Raw genomic sequence first — 18,571 nt, forward strand, 5'->3', positions numbered from 1 at the left:
TTCTAAGATTAATGTCCCATCATATAGCATCGTTTGGCATGCAGTTTAATTCGAAAGTCACAAAATGAGCTAAATTTGAAATTATTCTTTTCAAAACAATTAGTTGTAAATTTGAAGTTAATTTTTAAAAACAAAAAAGAACTCTTTGCGAGTCTTGGTGCTTAATAATAATATTTTTGTTTGAATTTTACAATTGTACGCACACAGAGAGAAATAATTTTGCTATGTGTGTGTGTGAACGCAAAAGAATTGCAAAATTTAATTGTCAAATTTATTTGCTGTTTATAGCAAACAAAGAGTAACCGAAAAAAAGGTGGTTTTTTTTCGTCTGTTTTGGGGGGGGGGGGACTCTCAATTTTTAGACTGAACTATATAACTAAATGATATCCTACAATGAAATATTAATTGCAAAGAAATTTCAGATTAATGTGACGTACAATTGTTATTATAACTAGAGAGAGGGGAGGGATCATGTATTACGTCTATGCGAAAATCCACTTTTTTACAATCAAAACAAATTGATTTACAAAACAAACGTGTTGAATTGATTTTCATACCTTCATCAACTCGATCAACTGCGATCTTGCCTTCATCGACTGGATCGGGAGTAGCGCACTTATACACAGTTCAATTGTTCAAACCAGTTACATCTGCCGATTCCTAGTAATTTTAATTAACTGCTTTACCAATGAAATAATTTTATTTTAAATTAGCCAATTGATATACACTCAACTGAATCAACCTTCTTAAAATAGTAGACTAGATCTTGTAGAATCCTGTAATTCAATAATGGACTTTGATTCCATCTTCCTCCAGTTCTGACAATTGTCACCTCAACTTGAAACTTTTCTATGATTAATATCTCATTATAAGGTAAAATTTGGCACATAGTTTAATATCAAAATCGGGGATCCCAAAACGGATGATTTTTTTGGTCACTTTTTACATATTTGACAAATATTTTGCATTTATTACAAATAGTTCTTATAATGAATACAAAAAAGAATAAATATATGTATTTATTACACTTGCAAATAATTTGCGGTACCTATATTTGTGTATAAATGGAGTTTTGGTTTAGGATTAACGTTCATAGCAATTTTTTTTCTCTCCATGCAGTTTGTTTGAATTGGAAATTATAAATTTACACAAACATATTATTAGACCAAGACTCGCCTTAATCGAATATGATCTTTCTTCACCTAATTGTATTGAAAATAATTATATAGAATATTTAAATTGATTGCTAGAACATTAAAATGTTTTGTAGCATTACTCGTCATGCTTGAGTTTCTTACATAATTATTTAACAAAATTATTTTCAGATTTTTATTTAACTAAACATTTTAATAAAATTTTTCCTTTCATGCATGGATCCTTTCCCACAATCGGTGGGATGTTATATATATTTTTGTAAAAATAATATTAAAATAAAACCGGGCAAATTAGAGAGCAAATTAAAACGATTGTTATTTGTGTCTATTATGTAAAATTTTCTTCTTCAATTTATTCATACAATATACAAAAGTTAATCAACGTTTCGACTGCTCTTTACAACTATCTTCAGGATAATCCAATACAAATTTAAATTCAATTACGAGGTCTGTTCAAAAACTATTGCGAATTTTGTGTTTTTTCAAAAATTATTTATTTATTCATGAATATCTATTTTGTCCCCTTCAAAGTAATTCCCATCAGATATTATACACTTGTGCCAACGTTTTTTCCAATCCTCGAAGCACTTCAAAAAATCATTTTTTGTGATCTTGTTCAGCTCCTCCTTCGATGCCGTCTTTATCTCCTCAATCGTAGCGTAGCGTCGTCCTTTCATGGGCCTCTTCAGTTTCGGGAACAAGAAAAAGTCACAGGGAGCCAGATCTGAGGAATACGGTGGCTGCGGCATCATTAGTTGTTTTTGGCCAAAAATTCGCGCACAAGCAACGATGTGTGAGCAGGGGCGTTATCATGGTGCAAAAGCCAATTTTTGTTCTTCCACAAATCCGGGCGTTTCTGGCGGATTGCTTCGCGCAAATTGCGCATAACTTGCAGGTAATATTCCTTATTGACCGTTCTACCCTGTGGCAAGAACTCATGATGCACCACGCCCTTGCAATCGAAGAAAACTGTAAGCAAAACCTTCACATTCGACCGAACTTGGCGCGCTTTTTTCGGTCTTGGCTCGTGCGGCAGCTTCCATTGGGATGATTGAGCTTTGGTTTCACGTCATAACCATAAACTCATGATTCGTCACCAGTTATGACCCTCTGGAGCACATTTGGGTCGTCACGGACAGAGTCCAACAACTCCTTAGCAATGTTAATGCGATGCTGTTTTTGGTCGAAATTGAGCAATTTTGGTACGAATTTCGCGGCGACCCGTCTCATGCCCAAATCATTGGTAAAAATCGAATGGCATGAGCCAATCGATATGTTTAGGTCCTCAGCAACTTCTCTAACGGTGATTCGACGATTGGCCTATTATAATACTATTTTCTTCACTTTATCAATGTTTTCGTCTGTTGTTGACGTGCTCTGGCGTCCGGCACGCTCTTCGTCGTTTACATCTTCTCGGCCCTCTGAGAACATTTTGTACCACCGATAAACGTTGCTTCGGTCCAAGGTAGCTTCACCATATGCCACAGTCAACATTCGGAATGCGTCCGCGCACTTAATTTTGTTTTTCACACAAAATTTGATACAGATTCTTTGATCCATTTTTTGGAATAGGCAAAAATCGAAAACGAGCCAAAACACGTACAAGCAAAGTAGCTGTCAAAAATTAACTGAACATTCAAAATGGCCGAACTTGTCGGCATAAGTGAGAGACATGAGTACCAACATAACGCCACAAAAAAATTGAAAATCGAATATACGTAACCCGCGGAAATTCGCGATATTTTTTGAACAGACCTCGTATTCTCAATAAATAAACAAATGCAAGTACATTTTCAAAAACTTTGAGTGGTTTCTCATTGAATTGTGAGCACAGTTCTTAATCAATGTCAAAATTGTTAAATATTAAATGAAAGAATACAAATATATTTTAGAAAACTGCATTATGTTATGCGTAAAAATTTGTTTCGTTGATAAACTTATCGGTTTCAAGAAATTGTACTTTCATTCTGTTACAAAAGTCTTCAGTGAAAATCATATAATTTTGAGATAATCGTTAGACATGTGTCCACGTCGGCGGCAGAAATACATTTAATATATAAGTTGTAGGTCAATGACGTAGAGGCAATAATAAATATAAAAATAAATACAATTTAACAAATATCAGAATATATATATAGCTTGTTTTAAAAACATAATTGCTAATTATTAAATTGACTGAATTGCCACATAGCCATAAAAGAATTCGGTATCCGTCTGAAAATTGAGTGCATTAAATTGTAATTTAAATGTATCATTTCGGACACGAGTCTTTTTCTCTATCTAACACCTTGACATTCATCCAATTTCATGATTCTGACATAACGCAGCAATAACTGATTTATTCGTGTTATTATTACATAATTGATTTTTATGTTCTTGTATTTAATTTGCGTTTCGTCGAGTTCAACAAAAAAATTTTTACGCATAACATAATGCAGTTTTCTAAAATATATTTATATTCTTTCATTTAGTACTTAACAATTTTGACCTTGATTAAGAAGAACTGTGCTCACAATTCAATAAGGAATCACTCAAGGTTTTTGAAAATGTACTTGCATTTATTTATTTATTAAGAATAATTGAATTTAAATTTGTATTCGATTATCCTGAAGATGACTATAAAGAGCAGTCGAAACGTTGATCATCTTTTGTATATTATTGTATGAATAAATTGAAGAAAATTTTGTATAATAAACATAAATAACAATCGTGTTTTAGCTCTAATCTGCCTGGTTTTATTTCAATATTATTTTGATTATTGAAAAAAAGCTTTATGAAAAATTATTTTATCATTGTTATTTTTATAAAGCATACAATCTCTCTCTCTCTCTCTCTCTCTCTCTCTCTCTCTCTCTCTCTCTCTCTCTCCCCTCTCTCCTCCACCCCCCCTCTCTCTCGATAGTTACAATAGTAATCGCAATATTCTGTGTAAGGATCAAAGTACTTCTCGTTCGGTGACGTCTCTAAATCACGACAGCCGGCGTCGGAACATTACGTACGTTGAATGTAGGAGAGATTCGTCGTCGACCGTAATTTGCACAGATCGCAGGCCAAGCTGGTGGAACACGAAAACGCTCAGCTGCCCTCTACGTTACCGAGGACAGAGAGAAAGAGAGGGAGAGAGCGAAATGTCACGCAGGTTGAAGCGCATTACCATACGGTACGACCATGAAGCGTACATAAGGCACGGTCGGCCACCACGCGTGGATGGAGAGGGCCTGAATTAATTATTCCCTAACAGCTCTGAATGAGGTTCTCTTTCCGCTCTCTTTCTGTCTCTTCGTTTGAATCTCGCATACACATACACATGATCGAGCTGTCTTTCTCTTTCTCTCTTTGTCCCTTTTCAGCCTAGAACTAGTCCTCGTGTCATTATGCAATGCGCCTGTCGTCGCGACATAAAAAAATATAATGGGGTAATTTCGCTGTTTCTCTCTCTCTCTCTCGAGAAATAAACGAATGCTCCGGAATGAGAGCGCTCGTGATCTCATTGTTGACAACTATATCCGTAACGTTGACTTCCGTATCGCTCTTACGACTACGTGTATCAGTATTACGAACAGTGGACTCCACGATTTCTTCGTTTTGCAAACATTCGATGAAATAATTAATTAAGAAAATATATAAAATATGAACAAAAATGCGAGCATTAATCGTCATCAATCGGCAAACGAGCAAATATCACGAATTTGATGAACGTGCCATTAGAAACTTTCCCAGCGATATAGAAAATAAATAAAACTATGTCGCCTGATCCACGATAATAAAATTTATAGCTTCAACACGTGTCTAAAACAAACTATGAGGAGAAAATTTTATGAACAAGGTTGGTTTGTTAACGAACATAGAACTTAGACACGTGCGATACATGACAATACACACACTTCAAACTTGTAAAAGTAATTAAGGTACTAAGTTCAAGGGTGTTTTCTCATCGACAAAAAGATATTAGTACAATAAAATGCAGGATAACAAAACATAATATCTAATTTTTATTTGAGACCCATCAGCCACAAACAATGCTATAGATTCAACGTAGGCAAATACTGCCTAGACAAGAAAATACACGTTTAATAAATAAAAGAGAAATCAGTAACTGATGAAAAAAAGGAAATACGAAAAAACTCACGTAAAGATAACATGAATCATAACCAGATCGCTTGGAAGCGACGATAAGTTATACTCCCTTCCTCCGAAAATAGAGCAGATAAAACTAAACTCGCCAATGGATAACCGTGAATCCAAAAGATTTCTTAGAGAAGATGATGTTGCATCACCAATAAGTATTTAGAAAAACTAAAATTTATTGTACGGGCGGAATTTATTTGAAAGCGATCCTCCAGTAATTATTCAAGAAACAAAAATCCTACCAACCCGAATCCTTGATTTTTCAATACGACACATCCTACCCAAAAATCATCCTCCAAAAGACTTATATAAATCGTGATACTGTGATTCGTGTACAAATCGCCTCTGTTAGTCTTATACAAATGTCTTATACAAATTGCTGGTAATCATCTCTGTTACGATTCGTGCAGCTCGTTTTCTGAAATCTATGTGCAATCTTTTTAATCGAGTAATAAACATCACTTCGGCCTCCGACATTTGGTATGAACATTCCGATAGCAGAGAATTGTAAGTCTTATGAATTATTATTTTATTTATCTTCAAAATTAAACTAACTCGCTAATGAGAGCGGATAATTTATTAGTTCAAATAATATAATTATGTTCCAGTAAATATTTAAAAAATATCAAAATCGACACAATCGATGGAACAGACAGTTACCGCTCAACACCTCTTTCTGAGGACGCTTATACCTTCGGGCCCAATTATTTCGATCCTGATGAAATCCGAACTGTTATTTCAGGGCAGTCCTCTAATATTCATATTCCAATCTGGTCTATTCCAGTTCCCCAATTATCATATCTGTACTTACTTTGTACGTCTCTGTAGAATTTTTCTACAACTTCTTTACTCCTCTCTTTCGCCGCGGTTGATGAAATTGATTTTAATTTTAAAAATTATATCGTCTGTCCGTTCGCACACATGATACATACATACACGCACGCACAAACACATTCTCTTGTGATTGCTAATTTTCCATGTAGGATTGTTTGAAAAGTTTTGAACCTCAACACGAAAATGGCATTACTCATCAAAACAATTCTGGTATTACAATCTGGTATTACATGTTTTGCAAGATATCTGTAAAAATTGTAGCCATTTTGGACTTTAACTTTGAGCCTAAGAAACAGGAAAAAGTTGTTGGGAATCAGATCTGGTGAATATGGTAGGTAGTCAAATAATTCGAACCGTAGAGCGGACTAAACTGAATCGAAAAATCCTCTACTCTATTTTACAATGTTAATGAGATATTAATTACAAAAAATCACTAAATATCACTATTGGTCTCCAATAATTTTTATTTAAATACTATCAACTTTACAGAAAAACAATAAGAGATAAAAATTACTTATTTTCTTCTTATAAAGTTTTGAGAATTTTTTTAGAATTTTTTAATACCGTATTTTTTATGTTACAAAAAAATGCAGTACTAAAAAGTTAATAAAAAATTCTGAAAAAATTCTTAAAGTCTTATAAGAAGAAAATTATTGATTTTTGTCTGTTGCAATTTTTTTGTAAAGTTGATATTGTAATATTTGAGTAAAAAATTATTAAAGACCAATATTTAGTGATTTTTAATAATAAATATCTCGTTAATCATAAAAAATGAAAATTGTAAAATAGTTTAGGATTTTTCGACTCAGTTTAATCCGCTCTATCTGCTCAGGATGAGTGATGCCGCAATTTAAGGACACCCTGTAAATATATGGTATCCCAAAATAATCGCCAAATATTTCATGAGCGGACTAAGCTGAGTCAAAAAGTCCTGTACCATTTTGCAAGTTTCCCCAATAATTAACGAGATGTTAATCTTAAAAATAGCCTAATACGCGCGCCCGCCCGGCCTACTATTGCGAAGTGTATACGTCTACCGATCGCTTGCCGCGCGGGCATGGAAAGCAGGGATAGCCTGGCAAGCGCGCCGAGCTAAGGAGGCTCGCAGCGGTATGCACGACTCTTGCCAGACGTTATTATTTTTTATTATGATATGTTCAAATAACGTCCATAAAAAATCCATTTTATGTCTTATCGAGACATCCCAACAATGGAACGTCTGAATGCGGTACATTATACATCCAAAAGACGTCCGCCAGACGTCATCTGGACATCTTTGATACGTCGTTTGGACATTGAACGTTTAAATAAGACATCTTATGGACTTCCAAAGGACGTCCATGTGTTGTGTGAGATATCTTAATAGCGGCGTAATACAAAACCTTAATGAAATTAGGCAAGCAACCTTTATTTCAAGTTATAATATTTTCGATAAGGTTTCTTCATTTCTTTGTAAATTAATTATTAAATTATCATAATTTAAATGATTTAATTTCTAGTATAAGTCAAAGTTATATATACTGTAATAATACAGATACTGTAATTTATAGATATTGTTTACAAATATTGTAATATATAAACTAGCTATTATATTTTAAAATAAACTTCAGATGTTAATTATTATAATATAACCTGCATCTCTTTTTACTTATTTTAAACTCTAATCCTGTAATCATGTTCTTGCCTTAGATAAAGAATGCCGCACATAATCCAGTCCCGAGTTATAAGGATTAAGTTCCTCGACTCGAAATTTGGACCGGTATTCGCACTGCTCACTGGAAATAGACGTCTTTTCGAACATTGACCCACATTCCGGAGCAACGAAAAAGATACGCTCAACTCGTAGCATTCGCCTCTATGCGTATTCCTCTGAAACAGTCTGTCTATACGTCCTTCCATATCCTATCCTTACTCATCCTTCATTCTTTCTAATCTATTTCCAAAATTAAATTTTCATGGGTTTGGATGTAACATCAGTTAGCGAATGATAAGTTACAAGTAATATATAAATAAATTTCATTAAATAATACTCCAAGGAAAGTTACTTTTTAAAAATAACAAGTTACACATACAGTTACTCGTTACTGAGTAAGTAGAAAAAGTAACACGTTATTATTACTAGTTATCGATTTTTAAAAGTAACTTGTTAAAATAACTGTTCCCGAAAAAATAATTTTTCGTTACTTTTCGTTACTTTTTTAAAATCGACGACCATCAATCACAGCGGACGGGTGTCTAGAGGCTTTCTAGTCTCAAGCGGTATGAAGGCTTGTGTTCAATGAATCGTGTCCAAACTGTGAAAAGTAACGATAAAGATAATTCTAAAATTCATTACCGTTATCAAAAAAATGCAACTACGTTATCTTTACAGTTACCAAAAAAAGTAACGCAATTATCAATAAAGTTACCAAAACAGTAACTTGTAACTGTTACTTCGTTACAAGTAATGAGTTACTTTCATTCCCTAATACTCTAACGATTTAAGATTTCTGTATATGTACTCACTATTATTATCTTAGATTGTAACATCAGAGAAAATACGCAATAAAAATTCTTGCGAAACATGCAGGAAAATGAATTACTATATGGGCTGAAAAGTCCCGGGATTTTTAATGAAAACAAGCGTTTTTTGTGCAAAGTTATATTTATTCCTCAACATAGTTGCCTTCGAGGGCGATACACTTGGTATAGCGATTTTCCAACATTTCGATGCCCTTTCTGTAGTACAAAACGTCCAAGCCTTCGAAATACGCCTCGGTTTCCGCGATGACTTCCTCATTCGATGTGAATCTCTTTCCCTGGAGCCACCGCTTGAGGTTTGAGAACAGATAATAGTCGCTAGGGGCCAAGTCTGGAGAATACGGTGAGTGAGCAACTAATTCGAATCATAATTGGTCCAATTTGACTATCGCTTTCAAGGATATGTGTGACGGTGCGGTATCGTGATGGTACAGAACTTTTTTCTTCGCCATATGGGGCCGTTTTTTCTTTATTTCGTCGTCCAGTTTGTCCAATAACGCTGCATAATACTCTCCCGTAATTGTTCTTCCCTTCTGCAGGTAATCGATGAAGATTATGCCATGCGCATCCCAAAAAACGGAGGCCATAACCTTCCCGGCCGAGCGTTGGTCTTTTGGCCGCTTTGGTCGGCTTTCGTGGCTTTTCGGCCACTCTGCAGACTGCCTATTGGACTCAGGCGTATGGTAATGAACCCACGTTTCATCCATCGTCACAAAATGTCGAAAAAAGTCCGCTCGATTACGCTGCAACAACGCCAAATCGACCGTTAAATCATCAACATGCTGCTGTTTTTGGTCGATGATCAGCAAACGCGGCACCCATCGTGCCGATAGCTTTTTCATCTCCAAAACATCGTGCAAAATGTATCCCGCCCGTTTTTTTGAGATGCCCGCGGCCTCAGTTAACTCGCGTCAACTTCACTTTACGATCACTCAAAACGATTCGATGCGATTTGCTTTGCGATTTCTGCATTCGTAGCCTCTTTTGGCCTTCCAGAGCGAGGTGCGTCTTCGGTGCTTGTACGACTCATTTTAAATTCACTAAACCACCGATAAACTGTTGTTCTCGAAAGAGCAGATGTGGGATAACATTTCAATGATTGTTCAGAAGTTTTTCCCATCAAAAAACAATGTTTGATCAAAATGCGATATTCCTGTTTTTCAATTTTTTTTACGAAGGCGAAAGTAACGCCACTTAAACAACTATAGCTTGTAAACGAATGAACGAAATGAAACTTCATACATAAACTAATGACAGATGAATCTCTCGAAATGAATCATGTTCACTTTCTAGTGGCACCACCTATTGAAAAATCCCGAGACTTTTCAGCCCATGTAGTACATCTCATCTATTTGTGTGTCTTTTAGGTATTTTATAGGGGAGAGTGCTCTGAGTGATTCTCCACAAAAATTAAGTGGGGAGCTGGCATTGGTTTAAAATAATAAATTGAAGTTTAATCAGGATTGGAAACCCAGCAAACGAGAATGAATTGAAATGAATTAAAATGAATTCAGATTTTCAGAAATATTGATTTACGAATTTTAAAATGAATGCTTTTCAATCCTGAATGCATTTTTATTCATTTAGGAATTGCATGGAACATATCTCTATGCCTTTCAATCTGAAAATAATATTTGCTTTTTCTGTGCAAAATAACACAATTGTGAATACTGTTCAATTTAAAATTTTGAATAGGAAATGCAGTTTTTCAATCCAATTGCATCCAATTAAATCTAATTAAATCCAATTGAATCCAATTAAATCTATAAAAAAAGTATCGCTATTTAAAATATGCATTCGGATAGAAAAAAATTTCAATCCATTTTAATCCATTCTCGTTTGCTGGGAAGTAACGCATTACTTGTAATGTTGTTACATTTTCATTATTTTTTTTTATAACGATTTGGTAACATCGTTACTTTATTTTATTAATAACGAAAAAATAACGTCGTTACTTATTTTCTTTAGTAAGGAATAACGAAATTGATCCCGTTACTCTTGTATCGTTACTTTTTTATAGGTCACGGCCATCATAGACAATAAGATTATAGGTACTAAAAAAATAAAAAACTTTTTATCTATTTTTGTTTCACTATCCTCGCTTTAGCGTAAGAACATTAAAAACTAAAATATCTGTTATATAATAAAGTATCACAGAATTAAACATAAGTATATGAAATATTAATAAAAGATAAAAATGTTCAAAGATAAATATCTGTCTAAATATCTTACATTTAATTTATAATCTGTCTTAGCATTCTGTTTTAGCAGTCTATTTTAACATTTAAAAAAAGTGTAATTATGCAGAAAACAGGCTTATTAATCGATTTTGATGAAATTAGGATTATTCGATGCATTTTTACACGAAATGAACGAATCTGATTTCCTTATCTCAATAATCATCAATTTTAACCATTAATATTTCACCGGGCAGAATAATTTATTTTTTTATCAAATTCGTTCATTTCGTGCAAAACACGTCGAATAAGCCTTATTCTATCGAAATCGGTGAGTAGGCTCATCTCCTGCATAATTACAAAAAAAAAAGTAACAAAAAGTAACGATTTTTTATCGTTACTTTTAAGTAACAATAACGCATTACTTTTTAGAATCGGTAACGAATGACGGTAACGAGTTACTTTTTACTGCAAATAATGATATTTTTAAGTAACGGTAACGCGTTACTTTTAAAAAGTAACTTTCTTAATCCTGAATTTAATATGTAGGAGATGACAAGTGATCTAGAAAGTATATTACAAATAGTGAAGTTTGTGTATTTGATAACCCATGTGAAACAGTATAAACCTCGATCGTTCCTAGACAAGAAGGAAGATGGAAGTAAGGTGGATTTCGCTTCATATGAAAAGTCGAACGCGCTTAGGCAAGGAGAGAAGATAGGGTATACCTCGCTTTGCGTGGAAAGTCGTACATTCCTAAGCAGGGGAGGCAAGTGGGATGAACCTCGGTTTGCGTATTGTACTGTTTCACATAGGTTTTCAATTTTCCACACTAAGCGAAATCCAACTCCTGCGCTCCTATACCAATATCATCCCCTACATTTTATGGAACTTTAATTTATACCATATCTCCTAAACCAATGCTGTCTCCCACTTAATTCTTGCGGGGAAATCACTCGGGACATTCTCCCTTACAACATATCTAAAGGATATTCAAATCGGTGAGGTGTAACCGAAACTGCGTACTTACCGAATTATGTATTGTATAATCATAATGAAATAAGCTAAATATATTTACGTCTATGGTAGAATGTTAAATTAATAATACATTAAAATTAATAATATATTGAAAGTACGATTTAACTTCTTCCTGAAACAAAAACATAGTTTTTGATATATTTTGTAAATCTATTTTATGCGAATATTGTTTTTTATTGAAAAATGTTTCTATTAATTAAATTCTATTAATAATATAATTTGGAAGAATTTTTATTATGTTTCTTCGCGTTTGACATCACACTCTGAGATATAGTAGTGATGAATAAACAGGAAGGAGTCTTAAGGGTACGTATTATAACATACACAATAGGATGAGATTCGAACTAATTGTAAGCCAAATTCAAATGTCGATCCGTAAATAGCAAAGAAGCTCGATTTGCTGCTCCATATGTCGGGTAACTAAGTTTGCCTTCGTGTATGCAGTATGCACCAATTTAGCCCATCAGTTCCATCGACACTTTTGCAAATAGACACCGAGAATTATCGCTAACACTGTCGGTAACATAATAATAACAGAACTCTTAATTTGCCATAATTATTGAAATTAGAAGAGATTACGTCATCATACCCGTCTTCGAGAGATAAGATTTCCAATTTTATCTTTAACTTATACATTTTTAACTCGACAATATTAAATCAAAGAAGTCAGGATAGTAAACGAAGGTAGTGCGGAAAGGGAAGGCAAGATAAAGGAAGAGTAATGACGGTAATACTCTATAGAACTCCTGCACAGGGAGGTCGAGGAGCTGCACAGAGGACAAATTTTAGCGGATAGAAGGCGAAAGGCTGGCAAGTCGAGGGCCAGACGTTTGATGACGTCATCATCTGCTCTAATGCTTAGACATTACCAGGTTTAATTATTCAGCTTCCTCTCCATCCCTCTCCTTCTTATCTCAATCTACTGCCATTCCACCTCGCTTTTGCCGACAGTAATCACTCGCACCTTTGCTTTCGACAGAGAAAACGAGAAAATTAGAACAAAAATAGGCGTATAAGGGTAGAAGAACAAGTGGAGAGAGAACTAAGGTATTTTGAACATGGACAAAATATAATGAGAAAGGATGAGAAAAGATGAAGCACTATAATTTTTATGACATGTCAATGACGGAAATATCGAAACGACAATAAACGATTAATGTATCAGTATAATGTAGGATAGTATCGGAAAAAAATCATCATAATGATTATCTCATTTTGTGGTGTCTGATCACTTTCTCATAAGCGTTGCTATTCATTTCCGGAAACGCTGTTCTCGGGCAAGCATTGACACACTAGCATTGTGGAGGTAAACTTTTGACGAATTTTACTAGCTACAAAAAAATGGAAAGTTACTCAAGAGACTGAAAAGAATTTTGAATTTAGCATTTTCTACATTGAAAGAAGGATTTTGCTGAAATATCTAAAAATTTATCTAGCTATAGATCTCAAAATAACTTTGTTGGATCACTAAAATAATTATGTAGGAATCTTAAGCATACTGAGAGAAACATTTTTAGTGTTTATGACTAATTACATATCATACTTGTAATTATGATTGTTACTGCTATAATGTTATTATCTATGATTTGATCAACAAATATACATTGGTTGATAATTATAATTATTGTTATACCATAATAATGGTAACGATTATTATAATTTAATTATAACTTATAATCATTTTTTGGGTCAATCATATTTTATGAAGTTGTCTTACTACTAATATTATAGCAGTCATAAACATAAATTATGATAATATATGTAACATAGTTTCCTTCAATGCATAATAAACAATGTTATAAAAAATTTTGACATCTTTGCAATCAAATTTTAAGTATTCTGCATAATTATTTTGATTATTTAACAAATTCATTTTGAGATCTGTATAATCTAGCTAAATTTTTAGACCCTTCAATAAAACCGTTTTATACATGTGAATGTTGAAAATAAATCAATTGCTTAATATATTGTGATAATGTCATATGTGATGATCGTATTCCATCGTTGATTGCAGAAGAAAAGATGACAATTGTGGTGAATGACGCGATGATGTTGCATTGTTTCATGGCAGGAAAAGCTTAAGAGATGACATCTACAACGATTGACGTGATAACATTTGGACGTAATACTTTTATTGTGTTGCTCCAGAGTTAGACAGGGGGGAAAGGGGGAGAGAGGGAGAGAGAGAGGGAGAGAGAGAAGAGAGAGGGAGAGGGAGAGAGAGAGAGAGAGAGAGAGAGAGAGAACAAAAGAGAAGCTTAGAGGTGACATCTACGACTGCCGTGCGAATTTACGTGTAGATATGATTCTTCATAAATTACATCGACGTGATAATCTTATCATTTACTTAAGTGTTACTCAAAATACACTGAAAGAGCAATTTTGTTGAAAAATATAAAAATTTAACTGGATACAGATTTGAAAAATTGTTTTGCTGGATCTGTAATTGAGTATACAAAAACATGCAATTAGGCAGGACGACAAAGTTGGTTGCAAGAATATCAAAATATTATGCGGCATTACTCATCATGCTCAAGATTTTTGCAAAATTATTTTGATATGATCGAGAAAAATTATATTTTCAGATCTACAAGGGTCATCAAAATCCGAACAAATTTCAATTTAAATTTTCCGCTATATTGTGCCTCCGCCAGAGGTTGTTATTGGCGTCTGAGAAAGCCCGATGCTTTTAGTCATATTCTCAAAATGATCGCGATCATCGAAGGCCTTCGCGCTAGGCGCTCAGCAACGGAAATAATTCGGTTCTTTAGATACCTGACATCAAGCGTCTATGTTGACCGTCTGACATTGTATTAAAATGTACAGCTTTAGAAAAATCCAACGAAGGTTTCAATATGCCTGCGAGGAAGAGTCACTCGAAAGAACGCACCGCGAGGAACCCCCGCAGTCGTTGAAAGGGCTTAAGCGCTGATTTCGGATGACCTAGCAATCGTTGTTCTGATGGATGTAGTGAAGCCGTGGATGGAAACTGTGGTGTCCGAAAGGCCATATATTTTTCAGCAAAACGGTGCATCGGCTCATACGAGTCATTTGATTCGAAATTGGCTCCCAGACAACGTCAATATGTTTTGGTTCACACAATATGCTTTAGTTCAAGGAATTCTGATTTCCAGAACAGCCCAGATTTAAATCCCTTGGACTGCTACGTATGGAGCATAATTGAAAGGGTCATAAACAAATCTCGGCATTCCAATGTGACGTCATTAAGGACCACTATTGAAACAGCATTCGTCAGCATGGACAGTGCTACATTACAGCGTGCGAATGATTCAGACTGAGAATAGAGACCGTCATTTAAGCTAATGGGGTATATATCGAATAATTGTGCTCTACAGGGATTCCCCAAATGCCATGTAAAAGGATTTTTTGTAATTTTTAATGTTTCATTAAAAACATTTTGTTTAAAAAAATTGTTCGAATTGTCCGGATTTTGGTGACGCACTCTGTATATTTAGCCAAATTTTTCTTCAGCAAAATTGCTATTTCAATGTATAGCAATGTGTAACAATATTTGGTTCGCGCGATCGAGAAAATATTCAACGTAGATTCACTGTAATATTGAGCGTTACGCTAATTGGCCGCTAATTAACGTATAATTAATCGTTAAGTCAACAGATTATAATGTTGCTTTTTATTCTTATCTCCCACCCGACAAATATATCGTTAATGCGAAATCATGTAGAATGCGATTACTCATTAGATTGTAGATGCTAATTTATTCTATAGGAAATTGCGCGGCATCACAACGACGTAAATTGATTCTCCTAATTCCGGCAAGTCGAATTTCAAATCTCCACTGTCTCGTCTGCATCTCTTCTTCTCTCTCATCTTCATCATGCACTATGACATAATATCTCTCCCGATAATTCTTACGCCAAAACTCGCAGGCGACCTGGATGCCTTTCACGGTCATAAATCCATCAGAACCAACATTCGGGATATTGATTCTGGGTCGTACCTTGGTTAGGTCATCGTATTCCCACGTATGTGTAGCGCGAGGATGGAAGGGGATGGACGACCAGAGGAAAAAGGTTGTACGTGCTCGATCACGGTGCTATCTGGACCACCTCGACGATTGAATAATAGCGCTTTCGCCTCCGCGAGAGAGTCCGCGTTCTGATCGCGATTCCGTTCGTGTTCGCAGACATGTCGATTCGAAAGGATCGTCTCGTTCACGCGCATCGATTAAGATTATATAATATATCCGCAATGAGAAATCGCGTGGCGACGCGTCGCGTTGCCAGGAACGCCGGAGAATAATTTATCCCTGGGATACCATTTTGCGACCGCGGCCCGGAGGATTTCATATCCGTCTGAGACGCCTGATAACGGCGAGCGACATCATCGGAGATGAGGAGAGGAAAGTGCGAGAGCTCTCGCAGAGACGCGAACGTCGGGCCCTCCGTCGCGAAATATTATAGCGCCCGCGCCATTTCCGTGCGCTGATTGGAAATTGTCATCGCCGCAGAACTATCTCTGCTCCATTGCCCGCGCGGATATTAGCCGGAAGTATGGTCGTATCGCGGCGCGAAAACTTTTTGATTGCGATTCCGGGAGAAATCACCGACGTACCATGTGAAACACACGCGTCGTCTGAAACATGCGCGCGTCTCATTGTCAATACATTTTTTTCTTCTCTCCCTCTATCCTTTCCTCTTCCTCTCCCGCCTTTCTTTCTTTTTTTCTCTATTTTTTTACTTTGGTGAACTACGTGTAAAGCGAATCCCACACGTCATGGAAATCAAACATCGCTGATAATGCTTCACCGTGTAAGCGGCGGTATCCGTGAGTCACTGAACGTTTTCGTGACCCCACCCTTGTATCATTCTTTTTTCAGCTCTTTTCTGAATTTCACAGTCCGATGATAACCCTTATTTTTTTCGCGCATAAGAATATATTTGTCGCTGAAAATCTTTCACTAGGCGATCTAACGGTAAATGGACTGTTTATATATGTATATATATATTATATATATTATATATAGGGTGGGCCAAAAGTCTGGATACACCCAAATATTTCATAAACGATGCATTTTAGAAAAAAATGTTCCTTACAAAAGTTGTAAGGTTAAAAAGACTCATTCAATGTATAGTAGTTAACTTTAGACTTAATTTAACCTAAAATGGATTATGTTGTCAAAGTCAACATAAATTTTTTTAATGGAATCTCTTTTTCATTACATATTCTTGTAGCTTATTTCGAGAGCTTTCCAAAACACTATAATTAAGTTTATTTTTATTAAGTACTTTGCGAGTTATAAGGCTTAAAAGTTACAGTACTGTCGACATTAGCATTACGCAAGTCCAACCGACGGCTAAAGCCTCTTGAATGTTGTTCAGGATCATGTCCTAATATTTGTTAAGATCAAGGTCACTGACGGAGATTGTTTTTCTTATTTTCATTTTTGCACTGAAAATTCATTTTATGTTGATCTTATCCTGACCTTGACAATGCTATCCTGGGCCAAATAACTATTATCGTTGAATGTGTCTTTTTAAGACTTACAACTTTTGTAAGAAACATGTTTTTTCTAAAATGCATCGTTTATGAGATATTTTGTATCAGATATTTGGGTGTCCAGACTTTTGGCTCACTCTGTATATAATTCTCAATACTTCAGTTCCTAACACAATATCTTATTTTTTTATCATGTATTAGAATTTTCTTCGTGAACAAGAGATATTAGATATGCCAAACAAGTTTTTCCAATTCAACAAAGAAAGCATGATTCTGTTCATCGGAGAGAGGAAGGTCTCTGAGTGAAAATAAGGCATAAAATGCTGGAAAGATATTTCTTTCCATCTTGGGTCATAGTAGATTGTATCGTATAAAAGGAAGACTAGGAAAACTATGTGCCTTGGCCTCCCGAGCTTTTTCTTTTACGAATGTATAAAGCATAAGGCATTACAAAGAGCGGCGTGTGTACCGTAAGACGGATCTAGTGTGGCCGACTATACATTGTATCTACAAGTGTTTATCGATATCCTCCCCGCAGTAAGTTATACACGATAAAATCACATATTCGAACGCGAAACACGTATATATGAAAGATTCATATATTCAAACAAACTCCTCTAGTCGCGACCCTATTTTCGCTGAAGACAATCCCAGATACAATTCTCGTTATCTTCAATGTGCAACGACGTGGAATCAGCGGCAGCGTATTACACCGCAACCGTAGACGATCAAATCCATGCAGAAGAATTTAATATCGTATCATCTACATTTAATCTTGCCCAAGACTGACTCGCTGACGATAAATTCGAATAAAATCCCGATCAGAATTTCACAATGCCGACGAGGAAGTACCGAGGGCAGAAATGTTTCTTTAATAGCGCTGCTGTCGAAATGGAGCTCGCGCGTGGTCGCAGTGCCCACATGCATGGTCACGAAAAATAATATAAATGAGGAACGCAAAAAACAGGCATTAACGCAATCACAAAAAACGGGGATGATTGGATTCTAGTTGCTATGTGTACGGCACAGCGGCGCGTCCATTCGTACGGTCCACATTGATTTTCAACCGGTACAGAGATGCCAAACTCTACCAAACACGCCAATCTCTCTGAAAATACTGCATATGTACTTACGTACACATTACGAATGCAGCCGGTTGCACACGTGCGCGCGAGAGAGGACAGTTGAGTAGGCAGCTGCATTTGCGGACGAGGTGGTGGAGCGTATATCCCTGTCGAGTAC

The sequence above is a fragment of the Acromyrmex echinatior genome, chromosome 11 (genome assembly GCF_024713525.1).
Source record: "Acromyrmex echinatior isolate Ae372 chromosome 11, ASM2471352v2, whole genome shotgun sequence".
In the NCBI taxonomy this organism is placed as follows: domain Eukaryota; kingdom Metazoa; phylum Arthropoda; class Insecta; order Hymenoptera; family Formicidae; genus Acromyrmex; species Acromyrmex echinatior.